This window comes from Saimiri boliviensis, chromosome 5 (genome assembly GCF_048565385.1).
Source record: "Saimiri boliviensis isolate mSaiBol1 chromosome 5, mSaiBol1.pri, whole genome shotgun sequence".
NCBI classification, from domain to species: domain Eukaryota; kingdom Metazoa; phylum Chordata; class Mammalia; order Primates; family Cebidae; genus Saimiri; species Saimiri boliviensis.
Window position 1 is genome coordinate 33,723,608 of NC_133453.1, and position 13,682 is coordinate 33,737,289.

The window sequence follows — 13,682 nt, forward strand, 5'->3', positions numbered from 1 at the left end:
TCCTTTCTCAATTGGATTTTACCCCACAACCCTCTTACATGAAGGATAATCCACCATGTTTTCAGACATAGCCAAGTTATGCTTGAGTCTTAATGACAAGTAAAGACTCACGTGAAGACCACTGCTAACAGTCTAACTGAGCAAGGCAAACTTCAGTGCAGCGCGGGTAGAGTATTTATAAACAGAGTCCTTGATATTTGGGGACCCAGTTTAAATCTTTTGCCCTGTATTCATGCATTCATTCTGCAAAAATCTCATGAGCACCACTGCATACCAGGCACTATGCTAGATACTGAGGATACAAACGTGAACAAGGCAGAGTCTGTTCCTTTATGGAACTCACAGTAGAGTTGAGAGAACAATAAACAAGTATACAAACAAATACTACAATTTCAAGGGAAGAGAATGCAGTTAAGGAACAGAGGAGATAGGTGCTTCCATGCTCTCTCCAAGCATGCCATCTGCCCAGTCCGTCCATGTGTTCAGCAACACAGAGGCTCTCCAAACTCCTTTCCCTTGGGTTTTTACGGAAACTTTGTTACATACACATGATTGAGCATATCATTTGTCATTGGTGATTAAATAAATCTCCAGTCTCTCTTTCCTCCCTAGAGATGGGAGGGGATTACTAAAAGTTCCAGCTTTCTAATCACATGGCTGATTCTCCTGGCAACTGCCCCCTGAATCCTTAGAAACTTTCCAAAAGTTACCTGTTAACTTAGACATAGTCAAAAGGGGCATCATGAATAACAAAAAATGGCCCTTTCACCTTTATTGATCTTCTCACTTAGGAAATGTCAAGGGTTTTAGGAGCTCTGTGACAGGAACCAGGGACAAAGATGAAATATGTATGTATTGCCTATTATATCACAGTAACACCAAGGTGTTTAAAGCCACTGGGCTAGAGGAGTTCATCTAGGGTGTGGATATAGACAGAGAAAGACAAAGACTAAGTCTCGGGCTGACCTAACATTTAGAGGACTTGGTAGAATAGAGGAATCCAGTGAGGGAATTATGAAGAACACCCAGTGGGGTAGTTAGAAAACTGGGGGACTATTGTGTCTCAGAAGCCCAGTGAAGAAAGCATTAAGAAAAAATGGGAGTTACCACTGGTTAAACGAGGACGAAGAACAAACCAATGATAACCAGCAGGATAGAGACTCCAAGAGACCTTGAAAAGAGCAATTTCAGTACATACGTGGTGGGGACAAATGCCTGCCTGGAGCTGGTTAAAGAAGGAAAGGGAAGTGAGAAAGTGGAGGCGGTGAGTATAGAAAACTCAGCATAGCTTGCCTACGATAATGGCACCTTAAGGAAAACTGCATTGTTAGGATTTTGCATCCTTCCCTCAGGATATAGCTAATTCAAAAATCATTAATTTGAATTTTGCTGTTCAGAATGAGGGGTAAAATGCAACACCCATGTCACTCTCTTCCTCACCCAAGTGAGGCGACCGGCAAGCAGCTTAGTAGTACTGATTTTGGAGCAAGGGTTCTAATGGAGATGTCAGTTCCACAGAAAGAGAGTGGGACCTGGAAGTTAAGGGTGTCGTCTTTCTGTGCTCTTGCTAATTGGAATGAACTGAGATGGATTCACCACAGAGGGACGCATGGGTAGGCTAAGTAAAACGGAAGACTACAAAAGGCTTTCCTTCTACAAATATGTAGTTCCATACAGTTATTCTGAAGCAAGAGAATGTAAATAAAAGTTTAAAAACACATAAAAATGCAGTGAAATGACACATAAAAATTGTTGGTAAAAACCTGCAAATATTTTTTAAAATGTGTTGTGAGGACATTTGGTATTACTACACAGGATTTTCTTAACTGTCACTGATAATTGGATTTTCCTCAATCCCCATGTCCAATTTCACTGTAATATGTGGTATCCTGCCAACCCCACTGGCCAAAGATTATCTTTCTATAACCTTATGGACTGCAAGCAGTAACCCAGGCAACTCAGGGCCAGTGAACTGGAACCATGGGCTCCTCACTAACAAGGGTGAATTATTATCACATCTTTCCTGGTGATTAGATTATTTCTTATCATTGTGTTTTATAGCTTTCTAGTTAGTCATCTCAACACAATTTATTCACAATAATAGTGTTTTATTATTGCTGTTTTATAGTTCCTATAATAGTAAAATTTATCCTCAACACCATTATTACAATATTCGACTACTAATGGAATTCTTATTTTTATTTGATTGTGTTTTAGAGCCATAACAATAAAATTTACTCCCAAAAATATTACTGCAAGTTTTATGCTCTTTAAACTACTTGATAGAATGCCTGCAAACACATGTGGTTCTTTAAACCACATGAGAGAAAGCCTGCCAAAACATAAACATTGTTCTAGGGAAAAAAGGAATTGGTTTCTATTATGGTGAAACTCGTGTTCTTCGATAGAGTAAGTAATGCGATGAAAGAAATGAAAGGACCTTAGAGATAGCTGATTTCAAAGAGAATTATATTCTAATTGGTAGAATTATTTGTTTAAAAAACCAAGCTCTTTTTATTACCTGCCAAGCCCTACACATTTCCACTGTCTTAATCCTCCAAAATAATGTGCTCTCAAAATGATGCCCATGATTTCTCTGGGCTCAAAATTGCATGGCTTGTTGCCGCATTAGTTGGATAGAGGCTGCTATGAAATATTATTACCAAAAGCCAGAGTCATGTTGAAGGTGAACAGCTTCAGTGACTTAAGAACTGGAAGGCATACAGCCAAGTCAGCTCACTACCTCTGCTGCTCGTCGGTTGCTCTCATTGACCCTGAACCCAAGGACATTGCAATAAACTTCATCACTTGCTTGCTGTGCATTGTTTGTGGCTGGAACACTGAATCAAAGGGACTATAACATGAATTACGATCCATCCAGTGGAGCAAAGTACCAGCAGGATTCAAATAAGTGGTATATCAGACTGGCAGCAATTAAGGTGTGGTTAAGGGCGTGGTATCAGATGGATGATACATTGAGTTACAGTCACAAGGAGAGCTGGAGGCAGGTTGGGTGGAGATATAAACTGGTTGACACTCTGAACTTACAGCTTTATTAGCAGAAGAGTCAAAATCTAGACTTGATTTCTGAGGCAGCACCAAGGAGAGGTTCTTCTTCTGACAGAAGCTTCAGCAATTGCTGCCATCATCTAAAGGAAAAAATGAGTGGATGGATGGATGGAGGGAGGGAGGGAGGGAGAGAGGGAGGGATGGATGGTTGGATACATGTGTCCACAGATGTATGAATGCATAGATGAATCTGTATCTGTGCTCTGGTCAGATGGGATAAATCCACTGACTAGATGTAGCCACTCACATACACAGGTAGGAACTTAGCTTGCTGTGACCATCGTCTTTCATTTGCCCAGCTGTGGAAGTGTGCAACTCAGCTCTACCTTCAAGAGAGAAACCGCCGTCAACTTCTGGCTATGGGTAGCTTCAGAATCTGACTCTGTATTGAACCTGGGACTATGTGCTACCTTGACAACTCCAACCAATGACTGAGAACAGAATTGGCATAAGTGCTCACCATTGAACCAATGCAATGTGCCTCTAGGAGCAATCTTCTTGTGGCTGTACCATAGTCTGAGGCCCTTCCTGGCCAATCTTCCTTTCTTCCCTCTATCTTTTCACAGGTGTCAGATCTGGACTTAAGCCTCCCCTTGCTTTTTCTCCCCTTTATCTTTCATAAGATTACTCCCCTAAAATCTCTTCTACTTTAAACTTCATCTTGGTATCTGCTTTTCAGATGATCCAGCCAATACACCAGCCAGATCCCAAAAAACATGAAAATAAATAAATGTAATTGATCTTGAGTCACATGGATCTTTCTGAAACTTTGTGGATAATTAAATGCAGAAAAAAACCCTCAAGTTTGGAAGTAACAGGGATAATCCTACCTAGCTAGGCCTTAACAGGCTTACAACACACAGCCAGAAAGCTACAGAAAATTACATGGCAGCTTAGTAACATTTCCTTACCAGTTGGCTTTCTGAAAAAAGTGTTTTCTCTCTCACTGCTTGTTCACCCTGGCTAATGTGTGGCAGGCGCAGGGTCCTCAACCTTTCCATGAAGATGATCAACATTGCTCTTTCCCATGTGCTGATGTATTTTCTATTTGGATCATCTGGGGAAGGAAGAGGAGCAAAGATGAAATGCATGCTCTCGAGTGCTGAGAGTGGAGGTGGGAGGGTGAGGAAATGGAGGAGGTTTTAAAGAGGAGTTGGATTTCCTCCAGAAACCCTAGCAATCTGCAGGGCACAAGGTGGGGACAGAACTGAGGTGAGGTAGGGCCATCATCCTGGGAATTAGCCACTGGATACTTTTCCATCTCTTTCTCGGTTGAACAGTATTTCATTCTGCATCAACTACCAACTAGTTTTCAAAGAGAATGCTTCCAAACCATCACCCTGAATCATCACGCTGAAAAACTTGATCAAGAGGGTTACCATTCTGAGTCTCTGCTTCCATCCATTGCTTAGGTACTTAAAAGAAAGACAACCCTATTAGGACAGTTTCCTTTCCTTCTCTGCATTTTGCCCCAGGTTGTCGTCCTACATCTTCTTATTTCTGCTTAATATATTCGGCAAGGACATCACAGATCATCACGTTCGTTGTCAGAAACTCAGTGCAACGTTAGATGGACTGGGTGCAGAGTAATCAAAATTCAGAAGCCTTGGGTTCTGATTCGGGTTCCTCCATTTCTCAGCTATGTGATTTTCAGCAAATCTCACTTGTCTTCCTTTGTAAAAGAAGAAAAAAAATATTATACCTGTTCTGCCTTCCTCTTGGGCTATGGAGCACATTAATTAAAGTAATGTAAGGAAAAGCCCTCTGAAGCCTGTGATGCCATCAGGATGTATGGTATAATTATCATTGACGCTAATAACAATGATCTGTAACTAGATTACAATGCTATCTTTACAGGATTACTCTGACATAAGACCACACAATACAAAAAAGAAAAACCAAATTCCCCATAGAGCGAAATGTCGAGCTTTTTTTTTCTTTTACTGTGAAATATCTTAATGTAAAGTTCATCAGAGGATTTTCCTAAAAAAGGGGGGTGGGTGAAGTTTCTCAGCTTTATATATATTGAAAAAACAGATTTCTGAAATGCATTTCTGAAATACAGCATCTGTTTAAAATAAGCTATATGTTAGCTTCTAAAACCAACTGTATATAATCTACATAATCCTAGCTCCCTGTTTATAAAATAATAACATTTTCCAGCATAATTGGCTTTTAAAATAAAATATACATAATTTAATGCAATTTGTATATTCCTATTCCTGTGGGTTTACCCCATATCTCTAAAATAATTTCTATAAAAGGATAGACATGAGATTTCTACTTTATTTTATACATTGAGATTAATTTTACACTCAGAAAAGTAATTGCTACTAAAATTATTATGGGGTTTAATAAACCCAAATGCTCTACATTCAGAGGTCCAATTCCCTGTGAAATCTGAGACCTCCCAGTTTTCATAAGATTTCTACTTGTTATTGCCATTCCTGGAAATAATATTGTCACTGGATGGTGGATATCCTTTGCATTAACTTTCCTATCTCCTTCTTGCTTCTATCACTGTTTTCTTAACTCCTTAGAAGGATGCCATGCTATTCTACAGGGAAGTCTTTTAAAATTTAAAGTAAGCGATAGAGTTATAAAAAAAAAGTATCTATGTCCAAGATTGTACATATTTCTATGTCCAGGATACTGTACTTTAATGTACCAACATCCTTTATGTAGCAGGATCGATTATTGACCCAATTACAGAAAAGGAGACTGAGCTATTTGCTGTAGCTTATATGTCTGTGTCCTCCCCAGTTCATTCGTGAAAACTTAATCCCCAGTGCAGTTGTGTTGAGAGGCAGGGCATCTGGAAGGTGAGTAGGTTATGAGAATGGGGCCCTCTTGGATGGGGATTCATCCTTTTATAAAAGAAGCCCAGGAGAGCCTGTTTGCACCTTCCTCCATGTGAGGATGTCCATGTGAGGATGCTGCAAGAAGGCACCAGCTGTAAAGCAGAGCCCTTACCAAACACTGGATCTGCTTGCACCTTTCTTGGATTTCCCAGCCTCTGGAATCGTGAGCCATACATTTTTGTTGTTTATGACTTTTTATAGTAGCCTCAGCAGGCTAAGGTATTTCTGTTATAGTAGCCCAAACAGACTAAGACACTATCTAAAACCTAAAATCTAAAATTAAGTTAAATGTGGGCTCAGGACCAATCACATCACCAAGATCCCCAGGTGATTCACATTTTAAAGTTTTGTACTCATTTGTTTATTGTGGGTCCTATTTCCTTAATGCTCTGATGGAATGCCATGCTACCACTTCACTGGCTCTTCTCTCAGCCTGGATCTCCTCTCTGAGGTAGCCAAAAAGCCAGCTTTGTCTCCCATCATCAGGATGAGACTGGAGACCTCGTTCGCCATCACTTTTATTCTGAGTCCTTAGATCGCAGCCTGACACATAGTAGGCACCTAGTAAACATTTACTACATGAATGAATTTTCTTTTCACAATTATACAGTGCAATAGCATCATTAAAAATGTAGTGACGAACAGAAAACCAAACACCACATGTTCTTACTCATAAGTGGGAGTTGAACAATGAGTACACATGGACACAAGGAGGGGAACATCACACATGGGGCCTGCTGGGGGGTGGTGGGCAAGGGGAGGGAGAGCATTATGATAAATACCTAATATATGCAGTGCTTAAAACCTAGATGATGGGTTGATAGGTGCAGCAAACCAGCATGGTACATGTATACTTATGTAATAAACCTGTGTGTTCTGTGCATGTATGCCAGACCCTAAAGTAAAAAAAAAAAAAAAAAAAAAAGAAAAAGAAAAGAAAAAGAAATAAAAAAAGGTAGCCATAAGCCACTCGCCCCTAAATCAGGATTTTTTCTCTTTTGTATTCTCTTACCAGCAAGTCACAGAAACCCCTCTAGGCAAATCACTTAGTCTCTCAGCCTCCTTTTTTCGGTTGTTTTTTCTTCATTTGTAACATAGGGGTTTTCATGCTGCTCTTGTTGGCTTACTGGGAGGACTAAATTAAATCTAAGTGTACACATAAATTGTATAGCCCAGTAGTTTACCAACTTGGTTTCATTTTAGAATCATCTGCGGAACCTCTTCCCTGGCACCTCCTTCCCCAGATCACTTACATTGGAATTTCTAGGAACGAGGCCCTGGAATCAGCATTTTTACACTTTCACACATGATTTTAATAGGCAGTCAGGTTTAACCTCTGGCACCCATTGCCTTCTACATTGTGGATACCAAATAAAACAGCCTTTTTTTTAATTATTATTTTTTGTATCCAGGTCTTGTCAAAGAACAACTGTCTGTGAACAAATCTCTCTGATTTCTACTATCTCTTATTTCTTATCTCAGGTTCCATTTTCCCCTTGTCCCAAGGCAAGTTCTTTCTCCAGCTCCTCTGGGCTTTCTGAAGTCTTAGGCATGAAGTCATACCTTCTCTTTGAAACCTATCTTGGTGAGTCCAACCCTGATCACTCAAATCCACAAACAACCTGAAGTCTCTATTATAAAGTCTAGTCACTGACTCCATTCTTTCATGTGTAGTTTACAACTGTTTCATGGGTGTCCAATTGCCACATTTCCCATGCCTCCAGCCCAGTGCTAGGGATACCCTAAACTAGATACTATTAAAGGATCATCTTCAATTTTTAAATTTTTATTTTTTTGTTATTTGTCCTTTCTTTTTCTTTTTTAAATAATAATTATTTTTTAAGTTCCAGGGTACATGTGCAGGATGTGCAGGTTGTTACATAGGTAACCATGTGTGCCATGGTGGTTTGGTGCACAGATCAACCCATCACCTAGGTATTAAACCCAGCATGCATTAGCTCTCTTCCCTAATGCTCTCCCCTTCCACCCTCTTCTGACAGGCCCCAATAAGTGCTATTCCCTTCTCTGTAGAGTGGGGTATTAAAGTCTTCTACTATTATTGTGTGGGGGTCTAAGTCTCTTTGTAGGTTTCTAAGAACTTGTTTTATGAATCTGGTGCTCCTGTATTGGGTGCATACATATTTAGGCAGTTAACTCTTCTTGATGTATTGAACCCTTTAGCAATGTGTAATGCCCTTCTTTGTCTTTATTTGACATTTGCTGGTTTAAAGTCTATTTTGTCAGAAACCAGGATTGCAACCCCTGTTTTTTTCTGCTTTCTATTTGCTTACTAAATTTTCCTCCATCCCTTTATTTTGAGTCTATGTGTGTCTTTGCACATGAGATGTGCTTCTTGAATACAGCACCATAATAGGTCTTGTTTTTTTTTAATTGTACTTTAGATTCTGGGGTACATGTGCAGATCATGCAAGATTGTTGCATAGGTACATTCATGGCAAGGTGGTTTGCTGCCTCCATCCCCCCATCTGCTATACGTGACATTTCTCCACATATTATCCTTCCCCACTCTCCCTCCCGCAGTCCATCCCTCCAACTGTCCCTCCCCTTGTGGCCCCCAATGGACCCCAGTGTGTGATGCTCCCCTCCCTGTATCCATGTGTTCTCATGGTTCAACACCCGCCTGTAAGTGAGAACATGTGATGTCTGGTGTTCTGTTCTTGTGTCAGTTTCCTGACAGTGATGGTTTTCAGGTTCATCCGTGTCCCTACAAAGGACACAAACTCATTATTTTTTGTGGCTGCACAGTATTCTGTGTTGTATATGTGCCACATTTTCTTTGTCCAGTCTATCATTGATGGGCATTTGGGTTGGTTCCAGGTCTTTGCTATTGTAAACAGTGCTATTGTGAACATACATGTGCATGTCTTTATAATGGAACGATTTATGGGGTCTTGTCTTTGTATCCAGCTTGTCATTCTGCATTTTGAAATTGGAGCATTTAGTCCATGTACATCTAAGGTTAATATTGTTATGTGTGAATTTGATCCTGTCATCATGATCTGGCTGGTTAATTTTGCAGACTTGTTAATGTAGTTGCTTCACAGTGTCATTGGTCTGTGTAGTTCAATGTGTTTTTGTAGTGGTTTTCCTATCCATGTGTACTGCTTCTTTCAGGAGCTCTTGGAAGGCAGGCCTGGTGTTGATAAAATCCCTCAGCATTTGCTTGTCTCAAAAATATTTTATTTTTCTTTTGCTTATGAAGCTTAGTTTGGCCAGATATGAAATTCTGGGTTGGAATTTCTTTTCTTTAAGAATGTTGAATATTGGCCCCCAATGTCTTCTGGGTTTCTGCTGAGATGTCTGCTGTTAGTCTGCTGGGCTTCCCTTTGTAGGTAACCTGGCCTTTCTCTCTGGTTGCCTTTAACATTTTTTCCTTCATTTTTACCTTGGGGAATCTGATGATTATGTGTCTCATGGTAGATCTTTTCATGGAGTATCTTATTGAGAGTCTTTGGATTTTTTGAATTTGAGTATTGGCCTATGTTGCTAGGTTGGAGAGGTTCTCCTGGATGATATCCTGCTGTGTGTTTTCCAACTTGGTTCCATTCTCCCCATCTCTTTCAGGTATTCTAACATAGGTTTGGTCTTTTTACATAGTCCCATAGTTCCTGGAGGTTTTGCTCATTGCTTTTCATTCTTCTTTCTCTAATCTTGTCTGCTTGCCTTATTTCACCAAGACAGTCTTCAAGCTCTGATGTTCTTTCTTCCATTTGGTTAATTCAGCTATGGATACTTGTCTTTGCATCACAAAGTTCTAGTACTGTGTTTTTAAGCTCCATCGGGTCGTTCTCTAAACTTGTTATTCCAGTTAACAGCTCCCATAATCTTTTATCATGGTTCTTAGCTTCTTTGCATTGGGTTAGAACATAATCCTTTAGCTCAGCAAAATTTGTTATTACCCACCTCCTGAAACCTACTTCTGTCAGGTCATCCATCTCAGCTTCAGCCCTATTCTATGCCCTTGCTAGAAAAGTGTTGTGATCATTTGGAGGAGAAGAGGCATTCTGGATTTTGGAATTTTCAGCATTTTTGCTTTGGCTTTTGCTCATCTTCGTGGATTTATCTACCTTTGTTCTTTGAGGCTGATGACCTTTGGATGGGGTTTTGGTGTGGGGGGTCTTTTTGTTGATGTTTTTGTTGCTTTCTGTTTGTTAGTTTTTCTTTAAGAGTCAGGTCCCTCTTCTACAGGTCTGCTGCAGTTTGTTGGGGGTCCACTCCAGACCCTGTTTAACTGGGTATGACCAGTGGGGGCTGCAGAGCAGCAAATATTGCAGCCTGCTTCTTCCTCTGGAAGCTTTGTCGCAGAGGGGCACTGGTCTGATGCCAACCAGAGCTCTTGGGTGTCTGTTGACTGCTGTTGGGAGGTCTCACCCAGTCAGGAGGCACAGGGTCAGTGATTCACTTGAGGAGGCAGTCTGACCCTTAACAGAGCTGGTGCGCTGTGCTGGGAGAATGCTCCTTGTCAGGATCAGCCACAGAGCTGGTGTATTGTGTTGGGAGAATCCCCTTTGTCAGGATTAGCCACTCTCAAAGGATCATTTTTTAATGTAAAATCAAGACTCTCATATAAAATGAACATGGGTCAAAGCCTTTATTTAGTGCATTAATTAATGAGATCCAGTAAGATGTTACTATCAGTTCAAAGGAGAATTCGGAGAATCACATATATACTTAGGTAACACAAAATGTTGAAATACACTTACAAATACCTACAAAATTAGTCCATTGCATTCCACTGAACATTGTTCATTTGCATTTTTATGGAACAGAATCATTTGAATTATCAGTCATTTTCTACGATGGTCAGAGTTGAAAAACAGATCAAAGACAATGAAAGACAGAGATCATTTTCTACGATGTTTAGAGTTGAAAAATAGATGAAAGACAATGAAAGACAGAGATAACCACAAACAATGCTCTAGACAATGTTTAGGTTTTCCATGGCAGATGCCCATAATCTTGGTGGTGCCTTGCACAGTTTTTCCTGACAGCACTCAGTGTGATTTTGAGGTCTAGCAACAGACTCTTGTTGGGATAGATAGAATGGCTAGATGAAAACCACATAAGAAGTCTTACTTAGGAATTTGTGCAAGATTAGTTCAGCTAATTACATCCTCAAATACCTGCAGCCACAGTAAAGCCAAAATCCAAGCTTTGTATGGGGTAGCCTGACTCCAGAGATGTCTATACACCTTTTTCTGATAAGGAGGTCAAATATCCCTTGTTACTTGGAAAACTGTTACTTTTATTATCAAGCTGGCCAAGCTGGGAAAGAGGAAAAAAATGCACCAAGAAACCCATTCAACTCCTACAAATCCTGAAAGATAGTTACTTTTATCCCTGTTTTTCCTACAAGGAAGCCTCAATTTCAAAGAGCAATGTGATTTTCTCAACTAAGGGAAGGAATTTGAACCAGACCCATCTTTTCAAGGTCCATATTCTTTTCTATAGTTTAATTTTGCAGATTAGGTTAGTTTATTTATCTGTCATTTTTAGGAACCTCCAAATTTTTCTTATGGAAGCTATAGTTTTCACTCTGAAAGAGGAAACAATTACATGTCAATGCAGTCTAGGTTTATTCTAGGAGATTCAGCGGCAACTTGAAAATTCATTTTTAGGAACAAACTTCACTAATATTTAAAAAATTGCTTTCCAGATGTCTAAATGTTTCTCAGATCTACCTTTAACGTCTTATTTTTTTTAATTAAGCTGAGATATTTAAAATACAGTCACTTCTCACAGGCACTTTACAATAATAGAAGAAAAGGTGCTGTAAAGTACCAGAAACTTGGAATGTACAGTTATGACTGTGAAGATGCTGAAATTGAGAGTCAGGATTGAAGATCTGTGTATTTACTTATTTGTAAGAATCTGTGATCCACTGTGACTAGTGGATCAAGCTACAATTACATGGTGTGGGAAGCATAGTCTCTCAACCTTCTTTGGGAAGCAATATGATTGAACTCCTTCAATGATGAATACGTAGACTCCACTCCCAACACTACTGTTAAACTCAAGTGTTACTCTTGAGTCTTTTTAAACCAAGTACCCAAGCTGGGGAAATATTTCAGTCTGTCTTCTGAACTTTGCTCAGTTTGCTCATGAGCTTTTCATAATAATCAGTGTGCTGCTAATAATTTGTATTCGGCTTGTTTAACACTTAACATCTGCTTTACATTATCTATACTTTCTTGCTGTACTTTGTATCTCTGCAGGATCTCTTCATATTGAAATATCAAACCCACTTAATATTTCTCCCTGAAATGTGACACTAGGGTAGGGGCAACCTGGCTAAGTACATAGATTTTAAAAATCGGTAATGATAAAATAAATATGACCCTATTGGTTCTTAATGACCAACACACACAGATTTTCATAATAATTTAGCTAACACCTATTTAATCAATAATTTCATACTAAAATGTACAATTTGTGGTCTAATGTTAGTCACTGATCATTTCTGATCAATGTACAAGTATTTGGGGTATATTTCCTTAGAGTGTATGCTTCCCAAAGTAGAATTAACACATCTACCATTACTTTATTTTTAAAAAATGAAAATAATCAATGAATTGTAATTTCAAGAATCTTCCAATAGTCTGGTAACTTAGCTGAATCCACTTCTTCCCTGTGCTTATCTGTCCTCCAACCTGATCCCGGAGAAAGCTTTCCAAATCTCAACTTTGCTCATCTCTTTCCTTCCATGAGTTCCCATTGCTTTAAGGGTTAAGATAATCTCCTTGTCATTCCCTACAGAGGCTACATGGCTGGGCCCCTTCTTATAACACCACTGTAGTCTAGATGAAATAGTTACTGTCCCCTTCATACCTCAACTCACTCATCCATTTATCAAGGAGACTCGACCTGGCCCCCTCCTACCCTTAATTGGGTCACATATTCCAATTATATGCTCTCCAACTAAAACTAACCAAGGGTGTTGTACAGTACTAATTAATGTGATCATTTGGTTATTGTCTGTTTTTGACATTAACTTCTAAGCTTCATGAGGGTAGGAATCTGCCCCCTTCTGTTTGCCACTGTATTCCCAATGCCTAGCACAGTGTCAAGTCCAGCAGAGGCGCTCAATAATTGCTGGGTGAATTAACAGAATGAACAGTCACCAGTTAAACACAAAAATTGAAGTTTCTTCTTGGTCTCTATAGTTTTTTCTATTTATTGGCTAGTTTATTTTGTCTGGGCTTTTCTGATTTTGCTTTATTTTGTAGCTGGTTTCACAAAATTGCATCAAAAAGGAGAAAAGGAGGTAAGAAATGAATAGGTATCAGGACCTTCAAAGAATGTTTTCACATGATCTCACTTAGTCCTCATAATCTGTGAGGTAGGTATTATTGCTCTCATTTTACAGAGGTGAAATTGAGTCTTAGAAATGTTATACAAAGTTATACTACTTATACTAAGACATGACAGAGCCAGAGTATGAAATGTTATACAAAGTTATACTACTTATACTAAGACATGACAGAGCCAGAGTATGAACCGAGACTTGCCTTTGGCTGCTGAACTTGGAGCTAGGGATCTTGGTTGGTCTGCAGGCTGGGTAGGTATCTACCCAACATCTTAGCAAGGCTTTCAGCCTCCAATTTTCTCTTCTGCAAAATGAGGACTAGAAGCCCACATTAATGAATATTTCTTTAATCACTAGTAATAATAAAATATTTCCTGCTATAACCTACAGTGAATGTGTGATTGTGATGCCCTACGGTGATGACC